Below are 23,469 nucleotides of genomic sequence, written 5' to 3'. Positions count from 1 at the left end.
CCTGCCTGTTTCCCACCGTTCTAGGTGGGAGGTGCATTGGTAACATGTTAATGAGGCTCAGTTGTTAAATCGCCATATCTTCAACCTGCTGCAGTGGATGGAGAACTAACTAGAACCACAGTTTACCGTGGGCAGCTGGTAAAATCCCCGTCCATTGTTAGAATTTAGTGAGCATTATTGTGTAACCTCTGCAATTTTCAATGCTTATACTAAATATAAACATGTTCTAATCCCAAATCTGACAGATTGCACTTCGATGGTCACATAGGCTGTCTGTTGTCAACACTGCTTAAGTAAGATATGAAGTGTTACCTCATATCAATGATTATTGATATATTGTGCTTTCAATATAATTTCACTAAAAGCTCAGGAATGAGGCACAATAGTTCAGAACTTGCTGGTAAAATAATGGCAGGTACCCCTGAGGATAATAATTGCGAGAGTGATTGTGGTTGGGGGAGGGAGATGCCTGGTGCAGGGAGGCCCAAGGTTTGCTTATGGGGCCCAGGGGAGCTCTTCTTCTCCTAGCTCACCTAAAAACAGGCTACCTGACACTGGATGTGAGTCAAACTGTTAGCCTAAATTGTGTTGGGGTCCTGTATTAGACAGAGAACCTTGACTTATGAATTTTAACAAGGCCCTTATTTTTAGGTGGTGAGGGCCTCCTACCATGCTCAAAATACGCCTGTTAAGTTGATGTGAAGTACGAGTATGGCATGAACAAGGTGAGTATCTTGCTGCCTTGATTTTAACCTGCCCCATTCTCGATTGGCATCAGGATTAATATTAGGCCTATGGTATCTGTTCCATTTCAATATGGTAAATGCAACTTATATAACATTCATCGCCATTATTCTGGGCAGTTTGGTCATGTGGGGTGAGGTATGCTGTCTCAATTTATTTCCACGGAGTATCCACTTAGAAATCTAAAAAAATACGATTCGCACAAAAGAAAATTTGCTACATTACATCTATTTGTTTACTTTAATTACAGGCCTTTGATTCCACTGTAAATGCAAAGATCAGCCTGCTGATTATTCAGCTTGCTGGATTTTCTCCCCACAGGGACACATCCCCACCTTTTTAATAGCCTGTCAGACAGCCACATTGCTCGGGGTGCTTCTCCACACTCAGTAACTGGGGAAGCTGCAACATGTGTTCCAGGGGATGGGTTCCCACACAAAAGTGTCCCGGATTGCCCTAGTGGCCCTCTTTCTTATTCCTAGTATGGGACCCTTAGTTGGACCCTAGTTATGCCTCTCTACAATCTGGACACCTCCTACCACCTAGTGTCTGGCTGTTCCTTATCAGCAAGGCTGGGGATGAGGAAACTGCATGCTTGGGAGTGCCCTTTCCCCTCCATGTGGTCTTGCCCCTCTAGTGTGGGTGACCCTCCCTTCAGGGGAGGCGATGGAATAGTGGTATTGTTGCTGGACTAGTAATCCAGAGACCCAGGGGAGATGGCAGAAGGTAGGATTTGAATTTAATAAAAATCTGGAATTAAAAAGCCTAATGAAGACCATGAAAATCATTATTGATTGTTGTAAAAACCCATCTGGTTCACTAATGTCCTTTAGGGAAAGGAAATCTGCTGTCCTTACTTGGTCTGGCCTATGTGTAACTCCAGACCCACAGCAATGTGGTTGACTCTTAAATGCCCTCTGAACAAGGGCAGTTAGGGATGGGCAATAAATGCTGGCCTAGCCAGTGATGCCCACATCCCATGATGTCCTATTTGGATAGATGGAGGCAAGAGTGTGCTGGAAGACCAACAGAAATTTAGCCCGTTATGTCTGGTTTCAGCTCCATTATGTTAACCAAGTGTAAGTACATCTAATAAAGATTATGGTTTTATGTTTTTTTTTCTTGTATACATCTCCTTTAACTGTATTTCATATTGAGATAAGAAAATTAGCCAAATCATTCCTGTTTGGTTAAGACTGAAAAGTAAAGCTATGCATTCTGTGGAGTGAGTAAGTTGAAGGGGATCTACTCTCAGTATTCACTTCACATTGGGTGCCTCAGTGGAAGCTGCTGCTATGTCTAGTGTCTCATTTCATTACAGTAATTTGATGATGCAAACAGAAATATTGTGCATGTCTTCCATTAGGTTCACAATAGTCTGCTAATGTTGCAAATAATGTATGGTTGGTTGGATCAGAAGGGGCTAATTAGATGTTATTCAGCCACATTTTACATTTATATCCCTGGAATTTATTGATTACATTTCATTTCAGTTGTTGCCCATCCATTGTAGCTCATCAAACATTGTCGAGAGTCCAACAGTACTGACATTAATTTAATTTAACACTACGAAGGTTTGCAGCATAAACACATTCGCAACTAAAATACAGCATTGTCAGCAAGGCAACATGTTTTAATATGAACCAGTTTAGGTGTGCGGGAATGCATATGGCTGGCAGGATGGGGACAACCTGGAAAGCAGAACTCAGCAGATCTCAGGGTTATTATTCTATCCAGGGGCAGAATTTTGCCCTTGGTGGGCGGGCTTGGTGGAAGCGGTAAGGAAGCCGCTGGCCGGCCGCGATCAGGAATGGACCGCGATTTCACGCTGACGGGCCGATTAAGGCCCGCCCAACGTGAAAGGTGGCTGGGGAAGCTCCAAGAAGGCGGGGGCAGGGGCATGATGTCCGCCAGGTCCAATGGTGACCCAGCGGTCGATTCAAGAGTGGCCCAGGCAGCCCCTGGAAGGAGGCCATGGAAGGATGTCTCCTGTATTCTTGATGGATTCCAGTACGGTTGGACACAGCAGGCAGGAGGGCAGGTCAGCAGGGCAGTCAGCCCTCCGTTTCTCTGGTAAGTCCCTCGCAGCCCTCCTGAAGGAGGTAGCTGCCAGAGGGAAACCCTTGTCCCCAGAGACGAGAGGAGGAGGCCACAGCACCTCACCAAGAAGGAGGTGGCATCCAGGGTGAGCAGCCACGACATGGTCAGGCACACATGGGTGCAGTGCCAGGAACGCTTCAACAATCTGCTGCAATTGGGAAGCGTGAGTACCATGTTGGCATGTGTCAGTGTGCAGAACAGTTTAGGGCTGGCCATCCCCCCGTGGACATCAGGAGTGTTAGAGTGTAAGTGGCAACTATCAATGATGCCGGAGATGGCCAAGTGGATGAGCCCTGGTTGCTTGGACTGAGTGCCTTGCGGCTCGAGGTCCATGAATCGGCTGAGCCCTGCCAGGTGTTCCTCAGTTGGGGTTGGCCAGGCTGCGATGGCGCTGCAGATAGAGAGTGGACTAATCAATGCACCTCTGCCCTTTCAGGAGAAGGCATCCCATAACAATATTGAGAGGTCATGGACTGGTGGGGGACCCCCACACCTCCTCATCCTCACCAACTTTGATCAGGAGGCCCTGGAGCTCGGGAGGCGATCAACCGGCCGTAGTGAGGTTGGGGTTCCAGATGAAGGTAAGGGTGCAGTGCACAGAGGAGAGAATGTCAGTTATTGCAATCATTGTTGTGCAGTCTCTATGCTGATGTGAGCCTTGAACCTGGAGTCCCCCTTGATAATGGAAAGACGAGGGTACCATGACACCAATCTCCATTGTCTCACCAGGGTGCCTGGCACGCATAGTGACAGTGTGATGACTTTAGCTAATAACATGTCCTTCTTCTCCCTTTTAGGTTCACCAGCAGGCATTCACAATGAGGACCTTGAAGGACCACCATGCTCACCACGTACCAGCGTCACCCTCTCTGTCAAGCAGTCATCAGTGCAGATACCAGCACCTCGGTGGGTATAATATCACCGTCTAGCATCTCGGAGTACATTGGTGAGGGCACTTCACACTCGTTTGAGGTGCAGGTGGAGGCAGAGAGTGCCCAGGGGGCCGGCAGTCGGAGGACTGCTGGAGACCAGGAACATGCTCAGTTGATGGCTGATGATGTGCCTCTGGAGTTATCCCTGAAGCAGCAGATGCTGGAAATCCAGCAAGATGTGCGGAAGGATCTGGCGGAAATACATGAGGGTACGCGTGCCATGATCTCTGTTTGGGAGGGGTCCCTGCGGAGCATGAGCACTGCATTGACCCTAATGGCTGAGCGCAATGCTCCATGGAAAGAGCGATGACTCTCATGGAGAAGCTCCTCTAGGGACAGAATCAGGGATTCCCGGAGATGGACTTGCACCTGCAAGCTCACACACCGACAATGACCTCAGCTGGGCAGTGCCAGTGTGGGAGATGGATTACCACCCTGTATCCCAGCTAGGTTCCCATCCATCAATGAGCAGGGAGGTCCAAAGCAACCTCACGTTGGCGCACGAGCTGCCTGTCATCTCTGCAGGCTCCTTTTAGGGCACTCCGTACGATGGCAGCATCTCCTTCACCACTTTGTCAGTGACCGTGGCATCTGATGAGGCTGTGACGACTGGGGAGATGCCAGCCGTGGCACTGGCTGCTCAATCCCAGATGGGGCCATCACAGGCTCCACGGGCCAGAGGACGACCGCCAAGGTCATCAAGGCCAACAAGACAGCAGAGTCAGCAGGCTGTCTCCAATGCTGGTGCCAGCGAGGGGGGAGCACCGAGACATAGCACCCATAAATGTAAAGCACCTTAAGCAGAAGACGGCCTTATCACAGGTGATATTTTGTTCTCCCACTTTGCTTTAACTTTTTTAATGATGTGATAAATAACACCGGTTAATGTTTAGTTCAGCAATGTGTCACATGCAAAACTGAATGAGATTTTATTTTGTGCTATTGGCCTCTGTATGCTTCATTTGTTCTGTAGGTGAAGGGTAGGCCATTATGTAATGATGGATATGTGTCTCCTGAAACTTTATTGTACAGGCACAGAGTGTATGTTGGTGGCCAAGGAAATGTTCCTCTCTGAGATCGAGGATGGAGCCTGCAGCCCTGGCATGTGGTGGTGGCTCTTATTTGGCAGCCTAGCTGAAGGAGCATTGGATCAAAGTGTCCCGGGTGTTCCTGCCTCCCTGGAGGTTACCCAGGTCAGCGTCCATGCCCTCAGCATTCTCCTCACTGTTCTTGACTTCGGACTCACTACTGGACTCATCATCTGTTGCCTGTGCAACTGCATCAACATCCTCTTCCTCCATTGGTCCTCCCTTGCCAGTGCCAGATTGTGCAGAGTGCAGCATGCAACCACTAACAGTGACACTCGCTCTGGGGGGTATTGCAGTGCACCCCCTGAGTGGTCCAGGCATTGGAAGTGCATCCTGAGAAGACCTATGGTTCTCTCCATCACTGCCCTTGTGGAGGTATGGCTCCTATTGTACCACTGCTCGGCCTCTGTTCTTGGATGGTGGAGAGGCATCATAAGCCTCCTTTTCAGGGGCTAGCCCTTGTCACCTAGCAACCATCCATCCAGTTGGGCTGGAGCACTGAAGAGCCTCAGCATCTGGGAGTGTCTGAGGATGTAGGTGTCGTGGGAGCTGCCAGGGAATCTTGCACAGACTTGCAGAATCTGCATCCTGTGGTCACACACTGTCTGCACGTTCATGGAGTGGAAGCTCATCTTGTTGACGAAAGCACCTGGCTGACCTGCTGGTGCCTTGATGGCCACATGTGTGCAGTCGATTGCGCCCTGGACGCGGGGAAATCCAGGAATCGCTGCAAAGCCTCTGGTTCGCTCAGCCTGGCTGGCCTCGTCCGTGCGGAAATAAATGAAAGTCAATGCCCGCCTGAACAGAGCTTCTGTCACTAGCTTAATGCAACTGTGGACAGCTGATTGGGAGACTCCACACAGACTCCCCCACTGACCCCTGGAAAGAGTCGTAGGCATAGAAACTGAGGGCCACTGTGACCTTCAGAGTCGCTGGCATGGGGTGTCCACCCATACAGTCGGAGCTGATCTCAGGCCCAATCCTCTGACAAATGGAAGTCACTGTCTCCCTTGACAGGTGAAGCCTCCTTCAGCACTGCACCTTGGATATATTGAGATAGCTGCATTGCCGCCTGTAAACCTTGGCAGCAGGATAGTGGCATCTTCTGTGGTCCCTTCCGCCTTAGACTTCCTGCTGGCTCTGTGCCCCTTGTACCTGAGCCTCTCCTCCCACAGGTCACTCCCCTCGAAGCTGCATTGGGACACCTGGCCTCCTCCCCCTTCTGCCCCTCACTTCCTCCTGAGGGGAGGTGCCTCCAGTGGAGACCACAATCCCCATTACCAGGGTAACAGAAGGCTATCTGATACCTGGAAGGGTCCACATGGTCTGAAATCTCCGGGGTCCTTGGCGACACCAAGGAGTCCTGAAATGAAGCCTGGAAATGCTAACAAGGAAGCTCTGAACATAAATGAAGCTGCCATTTACCAATAAGTCACCAGCTGCAAACTATCTACCAAACTCCTCACTACTCACACTGGCAACGCTGTTGACCCTTTTTATCCCACCCGTTGATTAGGTTTTTGAAATTGTCGGCTGGCCGCCTGCCTGTTTTGCCCGTGCGACGAGCGCGAAATCGCACGGGCAACAAATAATCGGCATCATTTGACTTTTTAATGGCCTTAACTGGCCTCTTAATTAATGGCGAGCACAGCTCCGGCACCTGCACGCGCCCACCGAGTGAAATATCGCACGAGTGCACAATAACGTCGGGACACTCACTCAACGTAATCACGTGCTATTTTACACTTGAGTGTGTTGGGCGTGTGCCCACACACCGAGCGAATAATTCTGCCCCAAGTTTTCTCACTAATTTCAGTTTTTTGCATTGCTATCACTAATGCCAGTAAGATTGATCTTGAATCCATCTCGACACTTCCTCTCCACTGCCCCAGCCAAGACTGCCAGGAAATGCATCTTTTCAACAACGCACCAGAAAAGAGCAAAAATAGCTGATAGTCATCTTGATGTTTTTAAAGGTCCCCTTGACAGGATATCACCCCATAAAGGAGCCCTGCATTTTTAAAAATTCACAAGATGCGCTCATCCCTGGCAGGGTCAGCATTGATTACCCATCCCTAAAAACTGAATGGCTTACTGGGTAATTTCAGAAGTCAGTGAAGAGTCAAACACATTGCTATGTGTCGAGAGTCACCTGTAGGCCAGCTGGAAAAGGGCAGCAGATTTACTTCTCTCAAGGACATTAGTCAATCAGATGTTTTTTTTTACAACAAACCAGTAGATTCATTGTCGCAATTACTGAGTCTAGCTTTTTATTCCAGGCCTATTTCACGAACTGAATTTAAATTCTCCCAGCTGTTGTGGTGAATTAGGATGGGCCAGCAAAAACATCACTCTGCTGCCATATACCCCATTGAGAATGCTAAAAGAAATATGTGACTGAAAATTACATGTTGAGTTCATTATTCATATCAGTGATCCTTGATACTTTGGTATCAGGTGATGGATGTGACATATATGAACATTTCTCCTGCCTTCTAAGGGACAAAATATCATTGTGACTGAAAGCATTTGAATCCAAAGTCCTAGAACAAAACCATTAAGACAATTGTAACTACATGTTCCAATATAAAGTAAAATCATTGAAATGGCATGCCCTATTTATCAAGATCATTCATCAGATGGCCTGCTATGTAAAATGAGGAATAAAAATTAAATAAGACATTTATAAAAGCATGAAACACAGCTGTGAAACCCATTTGCAACAAAATACTTGGATATTGAGCTGTTACCAGTCGTGCTCATAACATACTATTTGAATCCTAGGGTTAATTGCCAATCTCTCTTCTTGGAACAGAGTGGTCTATTGGGCACTCCATGTATCAGCTGTTACTTGCACTCATCACTAAGCTGTAAGTTAGCCATCGAGACATTTGCTGTTTTCATGAACTAATACGATAGGCAGAAGAAATTATAAAATGACACTCAGCAAAGATAGGGATGTATAATAAGCACATTAAGAAACACCTACTTTGTCCTGGTCTGAATAAGTCTTACTTGCATCCCTTTGACTTTCCCAGGTGTTGATATTTACTTCTAAATAACTGAAGGAAGAAACAGCTTATTGGATTTTAATTGGATTTTTTTCAGTGTATTAAAGGTCCACCAATATACCATGAGTTATTTTACTTGGTTCCATCTGACTTCATGATAGCGTATTGTTGCTATTTCTTATTTTGAAGGGTAGAAGGAAGTAAATGTCACACAGCAACTCTTTGCCAATCATTGCAATGGACCTTTTGCAGATTCATTATTAAATGAACTTTGTGGGCAGAGGCTGTCAAGTTAGGGTGAGATTCCTCGCCTCCCCCCAACGACATGTCAAAAAGCTGTTCATGGCCTCACTCCCACCTAGGGTCCACGATGACAGACAATCTGTCTCTTCATGAAGAACTTGATACACTTGTTCAATGAAGAGTGCAGGAGGGCATGTCCAGGAGCAGCACCAGACATACCTAAAAAAAAATGAAGTGTCAACCTGGTGAAGCTACAACACAGGACTACTCGCATGACAAACAGCAGAATTAGCAAGTGATAGACAGAGCTAAGAGACCTCACAACCAATGGATCAGATTCAAGCTCTGCAGTCCTGCCAAATCCAGTCATGAATGGTGGTGGGCAATTAATCAACTCACTGGAGGAGGAGGCTCCACAAATATCCCCATCCTCAATGATGGGGGAACCCAGCACGTCAGTGCAAAAGATAAAGCTGAAGCATTCTTAACAATCTTCAGACAGAAGTGCCGAGTAGATGATCCATCTTGGCCTCGACCTGAGGTTCCCAGCTTCACAAATGCCAGTCTTCAGCCAATTCATTTCTCTCCACGTGGTATCAAAAAATGTCTGAAGGCACTGGACACTGCAAGGACTATGGGCCTTGACTAAAATCCAGCAATAGTACTGAAGGCTTGTGCTCCAAAACAAGCCAAGCCCCTAGCCAAGCTGTTCCAGTACAGATACATAACTGCCCAGGTATGTCCTGTCCACAAAAAGTAGGACAAATCCAACCTGGCCAATTAACATAAGAACATAAGAACACAAGGAATAGGAGGAGTAGGCCATTCGGCCCCTCAAGCCTGCCCTGCCATTCAATAAGATCATGGCTGATCTGCCCTAGGCCTCAACTCCTCTTTAGTGCCAGTACCTCATAGCCCTCAAATCCCTGAAATTTCAAAAATCTATCTACCTAGCATCCACAACTCTCTGGGATAGAGAATTCCAGACATTCACTACCCTCTGAGAGAAGAAATTCCTTCGCATCTCAGTCTTAAATGAGTGTCCCCTTATTCTGTAACATCCCATTAGTCTACTCTTGATCATCAGCAAAGTGATGGAAGGGGTCATCGACAGCGCTATCAAGCAGCACTTGCTTAGCAATTATCTCCTCACTGACATGCAGTTTTGATCCTTTCAGGACCATTCATCACCCAACCTAATTACAGCCTTGGTTCAAACATGGACAAAAGAGCTGAACTCCAAAGGTGAGGTGAGAGTGACTGCCCTTGACATCATCGCAGTATTTGACCGACTGTGGCATCAAGGAGCCCGAGGAAAACTGGAGTCAATGGGAGTCAGGGGGAAAACTCTCCATTGGTAGAGTCATAACTAGCACAAAGGAAGATTGTTGTGGTCGTTGGAGGTCAATTACCTCAGTCCTAGGACATCGCTGCAGGATTCCTCAGGATAGTGTCCTAGGCCCAAACAACTTAAGCTGCTTCATCAACGATCTCCCCTCCATCATAAGGTCAGAAGTGCAGATGTTCACTGATGATAGCACAATGTTCAGCATAATTTGTGACTCCTCAGATACTAAATGGGCCCTGACAACATTCCAGCACTAATACTGAGGACTTGTGCTCCAGAACTAGCTGTGCCCTCAGCCAAGCTGTTCCAGCATTGCAACAACACTGGCATCTACCCAACCTCATTACAGCCTTGGTTCAAACATGGACAAAAGAGCTGAACTCAAGAAGTGAGGTGAGAGTGACTGCCCTTCACATCAATGCCGCATTGATGCCGCAGTAATGGGCGCACAGTCACAGAGGGGAGACTTCGGCCTGTGTGAGACAGAGTCCAAGTGAGTACATTTGAGAATTTGGTTCAAAGTGGGAATTTGGTGCTTAGGGGGAAGGAGGTGCCTTAGGTAAGGTTTACTGCAGGAAGTAAAGTGTGCTGAGTGGGGAGTTCAGTGAAGGGTGGGGAGGAAGTGCTTTATTTCTTCTGCTGTTTTTCAGCCTCCAGTATTTGATTTCCACTTCAGTGTAGCAGGAGCAGGTAAACCAGTATTATTAGTTTTATCAGTATTGTAAGTACTGCATTGTTTTATCAGTATTATAAAGTTTACTGGCAGTACTAAAACCTATTGAGAAGTGTAAGCTTTATTAATTATAATTAATTAATTAGCAATTAATTAATTAACACATATTGGAGATGGTAGTGCAGGTGATGTGCTGCAATTGCAGGATGTGGGAGCTTCTGGAAACTGGTGTGATCTTGGGCAAACACATGTGCAGTAAGTGTTTGCAGCTGCAGGAATCTTGGTTCGAGTTATTGAGCTGGAGGCCGAGCTGCAGACACTGCAGCACATCAGGGCAGGACAAAGTAACCTGGACACTTTATTCTATGAGGTGGTCACACCCATTAGGATGGAGTCTTCTGATTTGGTCAGTGGTCAGGGACAGGAGGGTGTGACTACAAGTGAGGAAGGTAAGGGCAGGATTGCGGAAGCCTTGACCCTTGCAATTGTCCAACAGGTTTGAAGTTTTTTCAGCTTGTTTGAATGAGAGTGGGGGCTTCAGGGTGGATGAACTAACTGGCCATGGCATCGTGGTACAGGAAGCCTTTCAAGCGGGGGGAGTTACAAGGAAGGTAGTGGTAGTAGGGGGATATAGTCAGAGGAATTTACACCATTTTCTGCAGCAAGGAGTGTGAGTCCAGGCAGCTGTGTTGCCTGCCCGGTGCCAGGGTTCAGGACATCTGCTCAGGGCTGGAGAGGAACTTGCAATGGGAGGGGGAGGACCCAGTCATCATGGTCCATGTTGGTACTAATGACATAGACAGGACAAAGAAGGAGGTTCTGCATAGTCAGTATGATGAGCTTGGCACAAAATTAAGAAGCAGAACCTCAAAGGCCATAATCTCTGGATTATTACCTGAGCCACATGCAAATTGGCATAGGACAAATCAGATTAGGGTATGGATGCATGGCTCAAAGTCTGGTGTGGGAGGAGTGGGTTCCAGTGGCACCAATAGTGGGGAAAATGGGATCTGTACCGTTGGGACGGTCTACATCTGAACCGTGCTGGGACCTGTGTTCTTGCAAGCCGCATAACTCGGGAAGTAGAGAGGGTTTTGAACTAAGTAGTGGAGGCTAGGGTACAAAGTTGGGAAGATGTGGTAAATCAAAGAGTAGAGACAAGGCAAAAGAGAAAGGTATTATTATGGAAAATGAAAAACAGACAGTGACAGGGAGGGATAAAGAATACAAATCTAACAGTAAATCAACAGATGTGATTAGGGGCTATAAAAACAATAAAAGGATAAAACTAAATGCTCTGTATCTGAATGCACGAAGCACTCGAAACAAAACAGATGAACTGAGAGTGCGCGTAGAAATAATTAAGTACAATTTGATAGCCATTACAGAGACATGGCTGCAGGGGGACATGGACTGGGGCCTGAATATTGAAGGGTACAGGACATTTAGGAAGGACAGGAAGTGAGGAGAAGGTGGATAGTGGTAACAGTTTGGGTAGAGATGAGAAATGGTAAAGGCAAAAGGTCACTTGTGGGAGTTGTGTACAGGCCCCCTAATAGTAACCACATGGTAGAATGGAGCATAAAGGAAGAAATAAAGGGAGCTTATCAGAAAGGTACGGCAATAATCATGGGAGACTTTAATCTACATATAGACTGGAAAAGTCAGATGGGCAAAGTTAGTCTAGATGAGGAGCTCATTGAATGTTTCTGGGATAGTTTCTTAGAATGGCATTTTTCTGGAGCCAACCAGAGAGCAGGCCATACTAGACCTGGTAAGGTGCAAAGAGATGGGATTAATTAATGATCTCATTGTGAAGGCGCCCCTAGGTAGCAGCGACCATAATATGCTTCGATTTTACATTCAATTTGAGGGAGAGAGGAGTGGGTCTGGGACTACGTTTTAAACTTAAATAAAGGCAATTATGAGAGCATAAAGCAGAGCCAGCTAAAGTGAATTGGCAAATTAGATTAAGGGATAGGTCAATCAAGATGCAGTGGCAAACATTTAAAGGGATATTTCAGAATACACAGAATAGATACATTCCAACAAGTAAGAAAAAGTCCAAGGGATAGATAGAAATATAGAAAATATTTTTTCTATATGGTTAAATAGAAAAGTTAAGGATAGTATCAAACTTAAAATAAAAGTATATCATTGTGCAAAGGTAGTTGGAAGGTCATAAGTTAGGACAGAATATAAGGAACAGCAAAGGATGACTAAAAGATTAATGAGGGAAAAATTAGAGTACGAGAGGAAGCTAGCCAGAAATGTAAAAACAGATGGTAAGATTTCTATAAATATTTTAAAAAGTAACAAGTTAACAAAGTGAGTATTGGTCCTATAGTAAGTGAGTCTGGAGAATTGATAATGGAAAACAAGGAAATAGCAGATGAATTGAACAGGTATTTTGCATCAGTCTTCACTTTAGAGGATACAAGTAATATCCCAGAGGCAGTTATAAATCAGGAAATGGAAGGGAGGGATAAACTCAAGAAAATTACAACCACCAGAGGAGTGGTACTGAATAAATTGTTGAATCTGTGGGCTGACAAGAGCCCGGGTCCTGATGATCTTCATCCTAGGGTCTTAAAAGAAGAGGCTAGTGAGGTAGTTGATGCATTGGTTTTAATTTTCTGAAACTCCCTAGATTTGGGAAAGGTTCCATTAGATTAGAAGATAGCAAATGTAACTCTATTATTCAAAAAGGGAGGGGACAGAAAGCGGGAAACTACAGGCCAGTTAGCTTAACATCTGTCATAGGGAAAATGTTAGAAGCTATTATTAAAGAAGCTATAGCAGGGCACTTGGATAAGTTCAAGGTAATCAGGCAGAGTCAACATGGTTTTGTGAAAGGGAAATCATATTTAAACAACGTATTTTCTTTGTTCTGAGTTCTTTGAGGAACATGTGCTGTGGCTAAAATGGATGTACTGTACTTAGATTTCCAGAAAGCATTTTATAAAGTGCCACATCAAAGGTTATTGTGGAAAATAAAGGCTCATGGTGTAGGGGGTAACATATTGGCATGAATAGAAGATTGGCTGGCTAACAGGAAACAGGCATAAATGAGTGTTCTTCTGGTTGGCAGGATGTGACAAGTGGTGTGCCACAGGGATCAGCACTGGGACCTTAACTGTTTACAATTTATATAAATGACTCAGATGAAGGGATGGATGGGATAGTTGCCAAATTTGCTGTTGACACAAAGATAGGTAGGAAAGTAATTTGTGAAGAGGACATAAGAAGGCTACAAAAATATATGGGTAGGTTAAGTGAATGAGAAAATATCTGGCAAATGAAATATAATGTGGGAAAATGTGGAATTGTCCATTTTCGCAGGAAGAATAAAAGAGAGGTGTATTATCTAAATGGTGAGAGATTTCAGAACTCTGAGATACATACGGATCTGGGTGTCTAAGTGCAAGAATCGCAAAAGGCTATTATGCAGGTATAGCAAGAAATTAGAAAAGTTAATAGAATGTTATCATTTATTGTGAGGGGAATTGAATTCAAAAGTAGGGAGGTTATGCTTCAGTTATACAGAACGCTAGTAAGACCACATCTTGAGTACTGTGTACAGTATTAGTCATCTTAATTAAGGAAGGAAGTAAATGTGTTGGAAGCAGTTCAGAGGTTTACCAGACTAATACCTGGAATGGGTGGGCTGTCTTATAAGTAAAGGTTGGACAGGCTTGGCTTGTATCTGCTGGAATTTAGAAGAGTAAGGGGTGACTTGATTGAAACATATAAGGTCCTGAGGGGGCTTAACAGGGTGGATGTGGAGAGGATGTTTCCCCTTGTGGGAGAATCTAGAACTAGGGGTCACTGTTTAAAAATAAGGGCTCGCCCATTTAAAATGGAGATGAGTTGAAACTGTTTCTCTCAGAGGGTCATGAGTCTTTGGAACTCTTCCTGAAAAGGTGGTGGATGCAGAGTCTTTGAATATTTTTAAGGCAGAGCTGGATAGATTCTTGGCAAACTAGGGTACGATAGGTTATTTGGGGTAGCTGGGATGCAGATTTGAGGTTACTATCAGATCAGCCATGATCTTATTAAATGGCAAAGCAGGCTCGAGGGACTGAATGACCTACTCCTGCTCCTTGTTAAACGTTTGTATTTGATCGAGTATGGCATCAACGAGCCCTAGCAAAATTGAACTCAATGGGAATCAGGGGGAAATCTCTCCATTCTTTGGAGTCATACCTAGCATGAAGGAAGATAGTTGTGCTTGTTGGAGGTCAGTCATCTCAGTCCAAGGACATAATTGTAGGAGTTCCTCAGGGTAGTATCCTAAGCCCAGCCATCTACAGCTGCTCCAGTAATGACCTTCTCTCCAGCATTAAGTCAGAAGTGGGGATGTTCACTGGTGATTGCACAATGTTCAGCACCATTCGCGACTCCTCAGATACTGAAGCAGTCAGTGTCCATTTTCAGTAAGACCTGGATAACAGTCAGGTTTGGGCTGACAAGTGGTAAGTAACATTCGCGCCATACAAGTGCTAGGCAATGACCATCTCCAACAAGAGAGAATCTAACCATTTCCCTTTGACATTACCATTACCATTAACATTGCTGAATTTCCCACTATCAACATCCTGTGGGTTACCATTGACCAGAAACTAAACTGGACTAGCCATGTAAATACTGTGGCTACAGGAGCAGGTTAGAGGTTGGGAATTTTGCGGTGAGTAACTCACATCCTGAGTCCCTAAAGCCTTTCCACCATCTACAAGGCACAAGTTAATAGCGTGATGGGATACTCTCCACTTGCCTGGATGAGTGCAGCTCCAACAACACAAGAAGCTCGACACCATCTAGAGCAAAGCAATCCATTTGATTGGCACCCCATCTACCCCACCTCCAACAGTCACTCCCTCCACCACCAATGCATAGTGGCAGCAGTGTGTGCCATATAAAAGATATACTGCAGCAAGTCATCAAGGCTCCTTCGACAGCACCTTCCAAACTTGTGACCTCTACCATCTCAAAGGACAAGGGCGACAGATGCATGGAAACACTACCATCTGCAAGTTCCCACCCAAGCTAGGCAATGAACATTTCCAACAAGAGAGAATCTAACCATCACCCTTTGACATTCAATGGCATTACCATCGCTGAATCCCTACTATCAATATCCTGGGGGTTACCATTGACCAGAAACTGAACTGGACTAGTCATATATATACTATGGCTACAAGAGCAGGTCAGAGGCTAGGAATCCTGTGGCGAGTAACTCACTTCCTGACTCTCCAAAGCCTGTCCACCACTACAAGGCACATGTCAGAAGTGTGATGGGATCGTCTCCACTTGCCTTTGTGAGTGCAGCTGCAACAACACTCAAGAAGCTCGACACCATCCAGGACAAAGCAGCCCGCTTGATTAGCACCCCATCCACAAACATTCACTCCCTCCACCACAGACGCACAGTAGCAGCAGTGTGTACCATCTACAAGATGCACTGTGGGAACTCACCAAGCCTCCTTAGATGGCATCTTCCAAACCCACAGCCACAACCATCTGGAAGGACAAGGGCAGCAGATAGATGGGAACACCACCACCTTGGAGTTCCCTCCAAGTCACTCAACGTCCTGGCTTGGAAATATATCACCGTCCCTTCACTGTCGCTGGGTCAAAACCCTGGAACTCCCTCCCTAACAGCACTGTGCGTGTACCTAAACCACATGGACTGCAGTAGTTCAAGAAGGGAACTCATCACCACCTTCTCAAGGAAATTAGGGATGGACAACAAATGCTGGTCCAGCCAGCGAAGCCCACATTCCATGAATTAATTTTCAATAAAGCCACACACCATCCTGACCTGGAACTATATTGCCATTCTGCACTGTCGCTGGGCCAAACTCCTGGAACTCCCTTCCTAACAGCACTATGGGTGTACCTACATCGTGGTTGAAGAAATCAGCTCACCCCGCCTTCTCAAGGCTAATTAGGGATAAATGCTGGCCTAGCTAGTAACGCCCATGTCCTGTGAATGAATACATTTTTAAAAGGCACACATAGGGAAAGCAGCTACTACTTTTTGCAAAACATGCATAGAATTCTGTTATTGTTGGGCTGTCTTGGGAAACATTGGCTGTCTTACTCTAATAAGAGGTCTGTCTGGAGGCAAAGATCTTTCCTTAAAAGTGCTTATATTTACATAACTAACTATATACTAGATTAGAGAACTTCAGGACAGAGCTACTGCTCCTCTCTTAGGTTCTTCTCACTGATCTCTCTCTGAGCAACATCATTATGACATTGCTCCTTACGCACATGCTCGGTAGCTATTATTACAGTGTTAGAGTTAACCCTTTACTCTCAGGAATAACATCGAGATGACTCTTAGGACCAAGATGCTGGTTTATGGGGGTTTGATCACTCAATGGGGAGATTTTTGACTTGGGGTAATAGTGTAAATCATTGAAAATGAGGAGAGAGGTGTAACATCTGCCTGACTTAATGCTGTCATTTTTACCCAGTCAAAATTGGCCAGATTGCTATACTAGATAATTTCCTGTGTCCACATTTGCATTGAGGTTTTCCTTGGCATGTTATGAACTTGGCATGCTGTAATTATACAAATTGACAACTTGGTGGCTTTGTGCCCAAGCTGTGAATATCTTCACAATTCCTCTGAGAAAAATTTCATATCTTCCAAAGGCATTATCTTTTTCAAATAAGTTTTGATTTCAAGTGCAGGTTTATTTTTAACACTCCATCTAAATTCATTTGATTTTCATTTTATGAAATCGTTTGTCCTGCATACTGGTTTCCAAACTTTACATTTAGAAATTAAATCAAGTTTTTTTGCTAGAATCCCAAGAATACAAATGGATTGAGAGATAAAAATAAAATATATTCAATGTCATTTAATATAATTTTTAGCGCTTCACACTTGAGGCCTGAAACAAGGTCCTCCCTTACTCATCTGATCCTATTGTAACCAGCCAGACAATATTCCCCCATCCCCTAATTATAGTCAGCCAATCTCCCCTGGTGGGCAAAAGCTGCAGTAAGGGATTGTAAAGCAAAATTGTAATTCTTGTAACTCCTGGCTAAAAACTCAGCAGCACTGAAATTTTAGGCAAAGAGTTTTTTTTATTGCTGAAAGAACATCATGACGCATTACCCATCCATAAAGCAACCACCACCGCACCCCCCTCCGCCTCACCCCACCCCGCCACACCACACTGAGTGGCATGCACATAACCCTATTGGCCACTCAGCTGAAGCTCCCTGCCCTGTTCTATACACAGACATCAGTTGCTCCGTTTACTTGTGAACTGTTGCTTCTGTCCTCCACAGTGGCCTCAGTTTTTAGTTCACTTGCTTGAATTAGTGATGCTGGGAAAGTGCAGATTGGGAGAAGAGTCTTCGTTATTATTATTGGCCTAATTTTTGCAGGATTGGGAAGACTTCGCAGACCTTTAAAAATGGTGGATGGGGCCAATTTTTGCTGATTGTGGGGAAGGGGTTAGGGTGTGGATCACACAAGAGGGAAATCTGAACACAAGGACATTTGAACTAGTGCTGAGTTCAAGCAGACCCCACTTTGGCTGTTACAGGGTCTTAACCCACAATGTGGAAGTCGCAAATTGATGGAGTAGATAAAAATGCTCTTGAAGGCCAGATAAGATCTGTATACCTGTCATGATCTAAAATGTTTTAAACCCCCATGTGTTAAACTTTACAAACATAGGCTGCAGCTCTCAGTGAGAATTTTTTTAAAAAACACAGTCTGCTCAATTGCTTTGATTTGTAAAGTAACTGCTGAAGATTAGAAAAAAAAGTTTTTATTGACATTTCCCCAATATTATTATGTCAGTATGAATGCTTGGCTGAGTTTAAAAATCTACAATAATTTCAGTAGGGGGTTCAGAGCTCACAGTTTGATTGACAATTTGAACAGGATTTGATTTTAAAGGTTTAGCTATCTTTGATGTGGGATCTGAATAGATGTTTATTGCTGAAAAAAAGACATGCTATTGAAGCATTTCACCTTGCACTCATCAGGATAGCTGTGGTATGTGAACTTCAGTGCTGGTGTGATGCAAGATATATAAGGCACACATTCCAATGACTGGTGGATTGTATCAAACAGCATGTCTCTTTGGTTGTTTGCAAAAGGCAAAAGACTGACCATACTGAACCAGCTCAAACTCATAGTGACCATAGTGTCCAAAATTAGACGTGAATTTGCAACTGGACAGCACTTAATAAACAATCTTGATTTTGTTAAGAATTACACTAACAGCCAATTTAAGATTAGTTGAGGCAGTTAAGGCTCGCAGTGTGGCTCACTTATGCGTGCTAGAAGCTATATATATTCACACACAGGGCCCTGTCCTTTGCAAACAGAAGGAGTATGTCAAAGCATCACGCCTCCCTGCAATCCTCCATGAACCCCACCCCATAATTTCCCTCTCGCCATGATTCCTCTGTGGCCTGGATCCAGCAATGATCCTGGACTTTGGGTGGGTGTTGTACCGGTGAAGCTGCTGTTCAATAGGGCTGCCAACCTCTGATTGGCTGACAGCTCTCGATGGACGGGACTTCTGCACCCAGGATCTTTGATTTCAGAGGAGGCCTGCCACTATTTTGTTAAGTGCCTGAATGTCACTTAATTAGGTGGGCATTCCCTAAAATAGGCAATGCAGAGCTCTCGAAAGCTCTTCAGCTGGCAGGCAAGACCTCCATCACTTCCATTAAATACTTCCCTACGCATGTGAGTTTTTTTTACTACCTAGTGTGTAGGAATGAAAACTGTGTTAGATTGTTAGAGCATTTTTCTTTCATCTCCACATGGCTCCTGGGGTCTGCCAACGGTGGACACTGGGTGAGCGGCAATTGAGTTTGCATGGCGAGTATGAGGGGACATGGGGTGGGGGGATGGATGGGGCATGAGTTGGCATTAAGTTGCATGGCGTGTATGGGGAGGCATGTTGGGTGGGTAGCACAGGTTGGCATTGCATTGGCATGAAGGTTATGTGGGGATGGGCGGGGGTGTGGGGGGCTGTGAAGAACAAAGGTTTGGGGGCCTAACAGCTTCTGAAATAACTGGGATGAAGCCCCAGAGAACTGCAGCGGGCTTTCTAACCACCCTGCCTCAGCACTCACCGCCTCCGTTGCTGCCTACGCTCTGCCTCCAGGGTCAGTGGCTCCAATTCCATCCTGCACCCATCCCCTAGGCTGAAAAATCATACAATTCAGGGTACCTTTTAATGAGGCTGGTCAGGTGAGTAAGGAAATTTCCCAATGAAAGCTACCTACCTCAATAGTCAAAATCTGGCTCTTTATGTTTTCCTATTGGTTACTGAAGATGGAATATCAGGGGAACATCCTCTCTATATATTTTTCCTGTTGTAACTATCAGGGCTTTCTCTGCCTTCATCCCCGCTTTCACCCCCACACTTTCCACTACACCTTCCCCCTCCTCTACCAGAAACTCTAACAACCAGCAATAACCTCCCCCACCCCCATGCTCCCCACCTCCAATCAAGATAAGAATGTACGACTTCAAAATGGTTACTCAATTACTCCTGCACATATTGATCCAAGTATCACTCCTCATTAATCTCACAACATCCAAGAAATACAATTGGGCTTGACTCCTCATGTGAAGCTCCATGAGTGTTTGACTGGTTATACATACAGTGCTTAAAGTCGCTTGACTTAAATATATTTCCAAATGATCAAATAAAATCACAATATGAGAGGCAAACTGGATTTCCAATGATGCGCTTCTTGCTATTGCATGGCATTGTGGTAAGGCAGCTTCTTGCGTTATTACATCTTATATTTACCGCTATTGTTGGTCCATTATTTATTAATTTAGAATATATTTGAATGTGTTATTCAATGGCTTTTTAATGTTTAGCAAGATCAACCTAATAAGATTTAGCAGATTATTAAACTGGTAAAAATATCCCATTCACTGTCACAACAATTCTCTGTGGTATCAAGGGAATAAAAAAATCCCAGTTTAATTATCTGTCCCTGCTGCAGCTATGCAGGTAAATAACATTATAAGATACTTCCCAGAGCTGGTTACTAAACATTTCTGTCACTGTTCATCAATTGTTCTTCAGATAAAGATGAAAGCTATTTGAGAGAGCCTTTTTGTTATTCATTGTTGTTGAACACATCACCTGGATACCAGGACTGTTGAATTTGTATCTAAAAAATCCATTAAGTTTATCAGAATAAGGTTCTAGGGAAAATGATCTTTTCCAACAACTGGAAAATAAACAATTGTAGGTGAATTCCTTAGTCATGGTTTGTTTTGCAAATAACAGTAACTGGCTTGACAAATAAGATTGAACCATTTGCTTTAAACTCTAAAACCTACATCCAACCCATGCATCAATCAACCAGAGATTATACATCATGAGAAAAATGCAGTGAAAAGCAAAAAGACGACTGGATAGAGAAACCAAGCAACAAGCTTGGTGTGACTGGGAACAAATATTCACCATTATTGGATCTTTACAAAAGGGCTGGGAAATTGGGGAAGTAGTAATATGAATAAAAAACACAATTACAATAGAAATCAGGGATTTCAGTAAGGGGGACCGGGCGATAGAAACCTGATGGGGTGTTACAGGGTGCAAGACTCTACATGTTTCCCAACCATAGTAGTGAAGTGGGGCGGGGGGAGGCGGGCGGGGGGGGGATGTACTAACACTGAGATGGAGAAGCATGTAGCTATACAATGTGGTTATAATGAAGGACTTTAATTTCCACATAGGCTGTAGGATAACATTTATTTGGGACAATTTTCTAGAACATTAGCCCACAATTTTCAGAAGTAGGACATCTTGCAGCATGCCCCATCAGACACTTTCCTTCACCCTTTAGTTCAGCGGCTTTACGTATATACATTGCTGAAGTGTGATATGATAATGGCACGCAAAGACAGGGGGGCATCTGGGACCTGGATGAACCACAAGACCAAGGTTCTATCTCCTTGAGATTTAAGAATTGAGAAAGAAACAAAAGAAACAGAGAAAGGACTGAGAGTAAGATGACAGGGACTGCAGCAGTTCAAGAAGGCAGCGCATTACCACCTTCTCAGGGGCAATTAGGGATGGGCAATAAATGCTGTCCAGAAATTTTTGGCAATTTACATTTCATGGCGTATGTCTTCCTCGCCACAAATTGTTGGATGATTTACACTTTAATAATACAAGAGCAATTAAGCTCACCGTTACTTTGCAAATACATACTGGCCCACATCATTCAGAACGTGTCACGCAAGATTTAGTGATAAGTAACAAATTAAAATTAGAAAACAATTTGACAAGGGAGCATCTTGTGAATAGTGACCATAATATGATTTCATCTGATATTATGTTTGAGAAGAAGAGGGAGTCAGAAGTCAAGAGTTAAATGTAAATAAATCAAACTTCAAAGGGATGAGAAATAAATTGATCACACTAAACTCAGTTGAGGTATTAATGAGTAAACTTACAGAAAAACAGCGAGAAGTGATAATATGTATGATATTATACTTAAATTTATATGGCACCTTAAATGCAATAAAACATCTCAAGGTGCTTCAAAGGAGCACTATAAAACAAAATATGACACCGAAACACTTAAGGAGATATTAGGTCAGATGACCAAAGATTCAGTCAAAGAGGTAAGTTTTAAAGAGCTTATTAAAGGAGAAAAGTGAGGTAGAAAGGCAGAGAGATTTAAGGAGTGAATTCCAGAACTAAGGGTCTAGGAAATGAAGGCATGGCCACAAATGGTAGAGTGACTAAAATCAGTGATGCTGAAGAGGCCAGAATTAGAGGAATGCAAGTATCTCAGAGGATTGTGGGGTTGGAGGAATTTACAGAAATAGGGATGGCTGAGGCCAAGGAGGGAGTTAAAAATAAGGATGAGAGTTTTAAAATCAAAATGTTGCTTGACCGGGAGCTAATATAGGTCAGCAAGTACACAGGAGATGGGTGAATAGGACGGGGTGCAAGTTAAGACATGGACAGTACCGTTTTAATGACCTTAGGTTTATAAAGGCTAGAATGCAGGAGACCAGCCGGGAGTGCATTGGGATAGTCAAGTCTAGAGGTAACAAAGACATGAATGAGAGTTTCAGCAGCACATGATGCTATGAATGCAATGCTTTTGGTTCTGTTTTGAACTGATCTTTAATTCAAGGTAAAATGAGAGAATGGAAAGAGACATGTGAACTTCTACTGGTTCTGCCCAACAATAAGCCTGTGTGGCCTGGTTACCTTGGGGATGGGGGCCCAGATCAAGTGTGATTACAATCCACTTGTCAGGTTTAACACCTGAAAACAAAGGACAGAGCAGATGGCTTTGCCATGATTATATTTACAGGCTACAGGCAATCTAATTTAAAAATCCTGGATAGTGAGAGAGAGAGACAGGGAAAACAGCAGCCATTGTGGACAGCAGGGGAAAAGGATGTTCTTTGCTAGCTACCAGGTAGAATGTTGATGGGAACACATCCTGTGGTCGAAGATATGAACCTGCAGAGATTTAAGGACATTGGGAGATTCTCCCTGGCAAGTCCAGGAGAAGGAATCAATGAAGTGATACTTGCTGCTGTAAGTTAATTCGGGTATTCTCAGAAGACCGAGGGAAACAACTTTCAACTTACAACTCAGTGAAATAGAGAGAAGTGGGCATATTGGAATCTGGGAGTAACTTTGGACTGATTCCTGTAAAGACTATAATTCCACAGAAAGTGTGGCACAATATATAAATGTGGTGTGGTCGTGTTCCGGAACCGATAAGGGATATCTCTTCTGTAATTTAGAGTGTTAATTGCCTATCAGGTAGTGTTTAGATGTTAGTTTTAGTTTGTTTGCTATAGTAAAAGTCTTAAAGCTTGAAATCTTGTCATGTGATTCCTTTACATCGGCCACTGGGAAGTCAAATTTATTTTTAAGAGTTATTGGTGTCTACGGGGATCATAAGAATGAGTTAAGACAGAAGCGATGTTATGGAGATGGAAATAGATGATCTTAGTGATGGTACAAATGTGAGGTTGGAAACTAACCTCAGGGTCAAATATGACACTAAGGTTGGGAACTGATTGGTTTAGTTTTACACTGTTACCAGGGAGGGGGATGGAGTCAGTAGCTAGGAAACTGAATTTGGAATGAAGGCCGAAAACAATGGCTTTGATCTTCCCAATATTTAGCTGGAGGAGATTTCTGCCTATTCAATACCGTATGTTGGGTAAGCAGCCTGATAATTTAGCAATAGTGGAGAAGTTGAGAAAGGTGGCGATGAGGTAGAGCTGGGTGTCACCAACTACATCAGGTAACCATCTCCCCGTGACTTTCAGTGACAT

At 44.2% G+C, this 23,469-nt stretch overlaps 1 protein-coding gene across 3 annotated transcripts in view; it reads right to left on the bottom strand.

Moving 5' to 3' along the window:
- The window catches only part of LOC144680723 (fibronectin type III domain-containing protein 4-like), a 296,490-nt gene that overhangs the window by 145,016 nt on the left and 128,005 nt on the right, over positions 1-23,469 (bottom strand). The gene's annotated exons all lie outside the window — the stretch shown is intronic.

The sequence above is a fragment of the Cetorhinus maximus genome, chromosome 5 (assembly GCF_964194155.1).
Source record: "Cetorhinus maximus chromosome 5, sCetMax3.hap1.1, whole genome shotgun sequence".
NCBI classification, from domain to species: domain Eukaryota; kingdom Metazoa; phylum Chordata; class Chondrichthyes; order Lamniformes; family Cetorhinidae; genus Cetorhinus; species Cetorhinus maximus.
Note: the sequence above shows the minus strand (reverse complement) of the source record. Positions and strands in the feature narration are given on the sequence as shown.